Source organism: Agrilus planipennis, unplaced genomic scaffold (assembly GCF_000699045.2).
Source record: "Agrilus planipennis isolate EAB-ADULT unplaced genomic scaffold, Apla_2.0 scaffold256, whole genome shotgun sequence".
In the NCBI taxonomy this organism is placed as follows: domain Eukaryota; kingdom Metazoa; phylum Arthropoda; class Insecta; order Coleoptera; family Buprestidae; genus Agrilus; species Agrilus planipennis.
In genome coordinates this window covers 174,216-182,151 of record NW_020439045.1, presented here as the reverse complement: position 1 = coordinate 182,151, position 7,936 = coordinate 174,216, and the positions used below count along the sequence as shown (strand labels likewise).

Below are 7,936 nucleotides of genomic sequence, written 5' to 3'. Positions count from 1 at the left end.
TCCGTCTCTTTCTTTTGTTGTACCACAATTCTAATCGCTAAGGCATTTAAAAGCGACAGCCAGCATTTCACCTTAGTGAGTCTTTTTCATAATAGTTCTTTACATAGATGAGGTAATAAATAATTGTAAATAATTGAAAACAGTGTATTAACAATAAAAGATGCAGAGATAAATTAATAAGTACTTTAAATTATTAAAATCTGTATCTGTGCTGTTTATATATTGCTTTTAATTTTTTGTAATTATTTATTGTTTTATATATGTCTACATTTGCGTTAAAATTTGTTCTGTGTTGGTAATATATAAGTACCTGAATAGCAAACCACACCATTTGATTTAATTAATAGTGTATTAACAACGAAAAGTTATTTTAAAAAAGCCTTTTACAATTAAAAAAACCTTGCTCTTCACTGAATTTGAATCTACACTTCAAGTTTTTTATTTATTGTTATCTATACGTATAGTACCTAATAATAATAATAAATAAATATTTCATCGCATTTCATACACAGCACAAGTACAAAGACAGAAGCAATATAATATTTTGATAGCTTTACTTAGAAAAAAAAGAAACAAGTGCTATGTGAAGTTGGATGAAATTTTTGTAAAAAAATTAGGGGTTGTAGAAACTGTAGATATTTCTAAAAGATAGACATGTCATTAATATTGATTCACCCTTAGCATATAGTAAAATTGCTTAAGAAAAAAAGAACAATAAGTAGAAAACACTTACAATACAACTGTAGTATAGAAATATAAGTATTAATAATTGTGCTTTTTTACTTATACTATTTTACTATAACCTAAGGGTGAACATTAATGACAATCTACATCTTCGAGAAACTGATTGCGATTTTTGTAATCTACTCTGATAATATATTAACATTATAAAGCGAAATGTTGACATGATTATGTACAGCAATAAAAAAGTTTCCACCCCTTGAGTTTGCTTGACTTTCTTCAGTGATATGCATACATTAGGGGAATAATTAGAAATTATTTTTGTAAAAATTTTACAAATTTGCAAAAAATCATATATATCAACCTGATGTTTGCTATTGCACTATAGTTTATCTTTGTATCAGCCAGGAAGTCCACGTAACAGAAAATGTATAAAATACATCCATTTTTCTCCAATATAATTTTTCTTTATTTTGGAACGAAAATTTGTCCTTTTTTATCTTTGTTCTTTTATGTATATTTCATGCATTTACTTCCTCTTTTAATTTTAGTTTTAGTCTCTAAACCTTTTTTAAAATTAGGTTACCAAATAATAAAATTAATTTTCTTTATTTCCCATCATCACCTGAATCTGTGTACCTAATCTTAATCAATTTAATCATATTTGAACTTACCTTATTTTGAGTTGGCTTAGTGTTTTCATTACTTTGAGGCAAATTTTCTATTTTTTATATTAATTGTTTATAACATTTACTTTCCTTTATAAATAACATTTGCTTAGCTTCGTTTAATCAAAAAGAAATTTTTTGTATGAGTGAAAAAGAATGTGAAAGAGAGAAAATATGATTGAGGGTGAGTCGTATGTAAGAGAAAATGATTGTGAGGGTAAATATAAGAGAGAACGAGTATGTGGAGGGTGAAGTTGTTTATACGAATGACAAAGGATGCGAAGAAGTGAAAATATGAATGAGGGTGAGTCGTAGATGTCCTTATACTATTTTAATCCGGCGCCTTCACCAAAATTAATATTAGGAATGAGTCCTTTAACAATATCTTCAACTTTCATTCTTACTTAAGTTGAAACTGATAGAATAACGAAGTTATTAATTTTATCCTAATTGCTTATATTAAATAAAGTACTTAAAAATCTTCCTTAGCATACGGTGGACATATAATCAAATAGAACATCCTGTANTATTGTAAATTTTAATATTTTTTACATATTCATAGATTCCTGCAATGATGTCAATATCATTGTAATAATAAACATGTGAATGAGGGGAATTGGTACGCAAGAGAAAATGACTGCGAGGGTGAATATAAGACAGAATGAGTATGTGAAGGGTGAAAATGTTTGTGTAAATGAAAAAGTGTATGATAGGGATAAAATGTGGATGAGGGTGAATGGTATGCAAGAAAAAATGGTTGCGAGGATGAATATATTAGAGAATGGTTATATGGTGGTAGAAGTTGTTTGTATAAAATTTTCTTCCTCTTATGCATTCGATGCACCATCACTTTGACCTGTGTACCTTATCTTAATCAATTTAATCATATTTTAACTTACTTATATCATTTACTTTCCTTATTGTTCCACTTTATTATTATATTGTTTAGGGAAATTCTACGAATTTTACTTTTAGAATTCATCTTATCAGTTATTTTAGCAATTATATGCTTTTATTTCTTATAGAGATAACATTATATCATCACTTTTTAATAATTTCTTCATATTTTAATGTATTTTAATTTACTTTTCTTTTACCACTTTAATAATTGTTTAATTTCCTTTTATAAAATTTAACACTGTTCGAAAATAAGGAAAGTATTTGTTATAAACAATCAATATAACTAATATATAACATTTTTAACTTCGCTTGAAAAATAATAACGCAATTATCTCTTTGTTGCAGGAGGACCATCATCAGGACCATCCGCGGGACTTCGATCGGGAGTATCGCGTCGGGAGTGTTCTGGAGCGTCCAGATTCGAACTTCGAAGTCGCCAATACCCGGAATCTCGGAATTTCCGGGATCCTGGGTCTTGGAAACTTCGGAATTCGAATCTCAAGGCCTCCAAAACATCGGATTCCTTCGGGATCCTTTGTTTTGGAGAACTTGGGACTCGAATTTCGAAGTTTCTGAGACTTAGTATCCCGGAAGTTCCGACTTCCAGGTCTTGGGGNCCTGGGTCTTGGAAACTTCGGAATTCGAATCTCAAGGCCTCCAAAACATCGGATTCCTTCGGGAACCTTTGTTTTGGAGAACTTGGGACTCGAATTTCGAAGTTTCTGAGACTTAGTATCCCGGAAGTTCCGACTTCCAGGTGTTGGGGGCCTCCTAGTTCGAATTTGGACAATCCAACGTCCGGGCCTTGTCCCGGACGCTCTTCGAATTAACAAAACCTTTCGCACTAAACCTGGTAGGCCTGAAAAATTTTTTTTTGTCAAAATAAAACACAGTATAAGGGTTATCTCTCGTTTTATTTGTCTCCCCTCTCACCCCGGGGGCTTCGCCCCCTTCTCTCCCCCCTTGCCCCGGGGGCGTTGCCCCCTTGTCCCCCCTTTACCCCGGGGGCATCGCCCCCTAACATTCACACACCCTCATTCATACCGAGGGTGGGAATGTGTGTATGAGAGAGTGCGTGTGAGAGAGATGGGTACGGATTTGTACCCTCTCTCACACACACACACTCTCTCATGAACACATTCTCACCCCCTTTTACGCCGAGGGCGAGAGTGTGTGCTTGAGAAAGAGCGTGTGTGTGAGAGAGAGGAGAGTACAGATTTATACTCTCTTTCTCTCACACACATACCCTCTCTCATACACACATTCTCGCCCTCATTCATTCTCTCTCACAGACAACCCCTCTTTCTCACACATTCTCACCTTCTCATTCATACAAACACTTTCACCCTTACATACATTCTGCCCCACTTTTATTCTTCCTGTCACCCATTCTTACCCCTTTTTCTCCCACGAATACATTCTTTCCCTCTCCACATACTCGTTCTCTCATGTATTCACCCTCGCAATCATTTTCTCTTGCATACCACGCACCCTCATTCATATTTGCTCTCCCTCACATTCTTTTCATTCATACAAACAACTTCACCCTTCACACACTCGTTCTCTCATATATTCATCCTCGCAGTCATTTCCTCGTGCATACCATTTAACCTCATCCACATTTTCACCCTCCACCTACTCGTTCTCTCATGTATTCATCCTCGCATTCATTTTCATACTTGCATACCATTCACCTTCATCCACATTTTCTCCCTTTCATACAGTTTTTCATTTATACAAACATTTTAATACCTTCCACCTACTCGTTCTCTCATATATTCACCCTCGCAATCATTCATTATCTCCCACGCATTCTAACACATTCCTCTCACACACATTGACACCCTCATTCATTCCTGGAGTGAGAATAGGTGTAAAAGAGTATTTAATGTGGGGGAGTATGAAAATAGTTTGTATCTCCCCCACATGCAGACCCTTTCACATATATTGACACCCTCATTCATTCCTGGGATGACTCTGACTCACACACACACACATACACACCCTCTTTGTTTCGCACACATTGTCACCTTCAGACTCATTCGTTTTTTCATGCATACTTTCTTTTACCCTTACATCGACACCCTTATTCATTCTCTCACATCACTCTCGCACACCCTCCTTCACGCTGAGGGTGATAATGTGTGCGAAAGAGGCTGTGTATATGTATATGAGAGAGATGAAGTACGAAGTTATGAGAGTATAAATTCATACCCTCTTCCTCTCTTTCTTACATACACACAACTTCTCCATTTCACACACATTCTCACCCTTACACTCATTTCTAACACACTTTATTCAATCTCTCACTCCACTGTCATTCACTCTCGCACACCCTCCTTCACGCTGAGGGCGATGACGTGTCCAAAAGAGCGCTGTGGTGTATGTGTGAGAGATGAAATATGAATTTATGAAGATATAAACTCAAACCATCTTCCTATCTTTCTCTCACACACACACGCCCTCTCTTTTGAACTCATCCTTACCCTCAAACTCATTCGTTCTTTCATCCTCGGATTTCAACTGTCCATGCATTGTTTTGCCCATATTTTCTTCGATCTTTCACCCTTTCAATTGACGCCCTTATTTATTCTTTCACGAACGTACACTGTCATTGCATACATTTTCACCCTCATTCTCATTTGTTGTTTCACTTTTACAATCTCACCCTAATGCCCTCTTTCATGCATATTTGTGTTGCACTCTTTCATTGAGACTCTTATTCACTCTTTCACTCACTCACTCACACTCTCTTACACATACTGTCACCCTCATTCGTCTACCCTTACATTGACACACTTATTTCTTACTCTGTCTCTTTCTGTCACACTTCTCGCCCTCACTGTTATTCATTTTCTCTTTCACGCCCTTTCTCTTACACACATCCTCACCTTCCTTCTTTCATCCTTGCACACATTATACATTCTACCATTCTCCTTATCTCTTAATCATTTTTACCCTCACTCATTCTAATTACTTTCATTCTATCGTTCTCACCCCACAATAAAGTCCCCAAATCACAGTTTATATATCATTACATAGATATTTACAACATCATGAGTACTTAAATGTAAAGGTATGTGATAAACCTATTAATTACTAATCTACCTGAATATAAAAGCAGAAAACTAAGATAAATACAGTTCAAATTATTATCTATGATCTTAACATGAAGGTTTCTAAATGTTTCATTAATATAATTTAAATTTATCTTCCTAAGATATTGATATGCATCTTAACATAAGTATGTACTAGCGTCTTATTCATTATTCTTAAATATTTCATTACAATGTGCTTATTCAAATTTTACAAGTGGATTTACTGATCTTTTAAACTGTTAAATTAATATAGATATTACCTAATAAAAGGGTAGGTAAGTGACAAATAAATTTATGAAACTTGTGTAATTTATGATCCAATTTACAGCTACTAATTGTAAATAAATAATAATATACTTTAAATGATGATGAGCAGGGATATAATTGAAACAAATTCAATTTGAGAACATATTACAAGCATCAAAGCGAAATGAAAATTAAAATACTTAATGAAAAATAAAAAATTAACAAAATAGTGACATGCTGATCTCTATTGATTAAGTGTCTGTTCAATAAATCCACTTTTGTATAAAAAATTATATAAATAAAGATTCGAAGTATTGTTGTCGTTGTCGGCCATTATGTTTTTGATTGTTGAAGTATTGTTGCGGTTGTCGGCCATTATACTTTTGTAATTGTTGATGTATTGTTGCTGATGTCGGCCATTATCCTTTTGTAATTGTTGATGTATTGTTGGTGCTGTCGGCNGTTCATTCACGGTTACTATCTTTTACCATTACGTACTCGTACTCCCTTCGTTGGATGTATTTCAACCAATATTCTTATTCGTTCTTTTACTTTGACATTCTCACCCTCAAGCGTTCTTTCATGAATTTATTGCACTTATTCGCTGTGACTATAATTTACTACTTTATTTACCCTAATCATACAGATATTCCAATCGTAATGATTTCACCTATACTTTATTTAATCCTCGCATGAATTCATTTACGATTACTATCTTTCACCCTTATATTACTTATTATGCAGTTCCACCCCTGTTTTCCTGGTATCATTATGAGTTATATTTTTAAATTTGCTACTCAGTTTTAACCGATAATAATGTTGTAAGAACCACCATAACTAATTTTTCGTAAAAGTATATTTTTTACTTATAAATATGTTTAAGAAATTTGTAAAAAGACTAACGATTGATTTTGTTCACAGCAATGTTAATATCCGTTGACAATGCCATGTAGGGGGTTCGTGTTTCCTGGTTAAGAAAGAAACCATGAACCGATTAAGGATATGATGGTAAGTTTTCATTAGTTGCATTATCCACTTTATCATTGATTATGATTGACGTAATGACTCGCCTCTAACTTACTTAACTTGTAATCGTATTCAATAAAATTTTGTACGTTTTGTAGTACTTATTACTCAGTATAATTTCTTAAACACAAAATGCCTGAATTCATTTTACAATGAATCCCAACTTGGGGCTTATTTGGAAGTAATTGCAAAGCTATTTACCCTGAGATTTGTATTAGTCATATTTGGATATTTTATGTATGTTTAACGGCATCACAAATAAATAAATAAATAAGGAATGAAGCGTTGGGATTTATTGTAAATAAATAATAATATACTTTAAATGATGATGAGCAGGGATATAATTGAAACAAATTCAATTTGAGAACATATTACAAGCATCAAAGCGAAATGAAAATTAAAATACTTAATGAAAAATAAAAAATTAACAAAATAGTGACATGCTGATCTCTATTGATTAAGTGTCTGTTCAATAAATCCACTTTTGTATAAAAAATTATATAAATAAAGATTCGAAGTATTGTTGTCGTTGTCGGCCATTATGTTTTTGATTGTTGAAGTATTGTTGCGGTTGTCGGCCATTATACTTTTGTAATTGTTGATGTATTGTTGCTGCTGTCGGCCATTACATTTTTTCTGATTATTGACATATTGTTGCTGCACCTCTTCCGTTGTTTCCAGGCCTCCTTACAGAAAAAATACAATTAGGCTTTTGAAATTTTAACATTCAAATATAAATGTGTTGAAAACCCAGGAACTTACTGAAGGATATTATGGATAAATAAATTATAATTAAACATTTTATTTGTTTTAAACACAATGACACACAACAGATTGTTTAAATAACAATGTTAAAACGTTTATAGTATCCTTCTAGTTTTGTATTATTTTAATTTACTATATTTTAATAGATTTTAAAGGACTAGAGGCATTTTTGGGACTGCAATATGTTATAAAACAGAAAAAATATAAATATTACTATAAAAAACACTCATAAAACAAAAATTATGGCAAGAAAATACTATTACAGTGCTATTACTTTATTAACAAGTAGTTTTATATTTACCTACTATTAGTCGTCGGCCATTTCTATTCATCCAGTGTTGTGGTATTGTTTTTGTTATCGGCCATTATACTTTTCCCATTGTTGAAGTATTGTTGTAGTTGTCGGCCATTATACTTTTGTAATTGTTGATGTATTGTTGCTGATGTCGGCCATTATCCTTTTGTAATTGTTGATGTATTGTTGGTGCTGTCGGCCATTACATTTTTTCTGATTATTGACATATTGTTGCTGCACCTCTTCCGTTGTTTCCA

General features: G+C 33.2%; 1 long non-coding RNA gene across 1 annotated transcript in view; it reads left to right on the top strand.

The window, feature by feature from the left end:
* The window catches only part of LOC112905111, a 3,741-nt gene extending 1,034 nt beyond the window's left edge, over window positions 1–2,707 (top strand). Inside the window, exon 3 of the long non-coding RNA XR_003231566.1 lies at window positions 2,595–2,707. This is a non-coding gene — a long non-coding RNA (uncharacterized LOC112905111). The remainder of the gene's footprint in view (window positions 1–2,594) is intronic.
* The last annotated feature ends 5,229 nt before the right edge of the window (window positions 2,708–7,936 follow it).